The following is a 470-nucleotide window of genomic DNA, read 5'->3' on the forward strand; positions in this document are numbered from 1 at the left end:
CTTTAGCATCATTCCTTCCAAAGAAATCCCAGGGCTGATCTCCTTCAGAATGGACTGGTTGGATCTCCTTGCAGTCCAAGGGACTCTCAAGAGTCTTCTCCAACACCACAGTTCAAAAGCATCAATTCTTCAGCGCTCAGCTTTCTTCACAGTCCAACTCTTACATCCATACGTGACCACAGGAAAAACCATAGCCTTGACTAGACAGACCTCTGTTGGCAAAGTAATGTCTCTGCTTTTTAATATGCTATCTAGGTTGGTCATAACTTTTCTTCCAAGGAGTAAGCATCTTTTAATTTCATGGCTGCAGTCACCATCTGCAGTGATTTTGGAGCCAAAAAAAATAAAGTCTGACACTTTCTACTGTTTCACCATCTATTTCCCGTGAAGTGATGGGACCAGATGCCATGATCTTCGTTTTCTGAATGTTGAGCTTTAAGTCAACTTTTTCACTCTCCTCTTTCACCTTC

This window comes from Bison bison, unplaced genomic scaffold, assembly GCF_000754665.1.
Source record: "Bison bison bison isolate TAMUID 2011002044 unplaced genomic scaffold, Bison_UMD1.0 scf7180017461828, whole genome shotgun sequence".
Taxonomy (NCBI): Eukaryota; Metazoa; Chordata; class Mammalia; order Artiodactyla; family Bovidae; genus Bison; species Bison bison.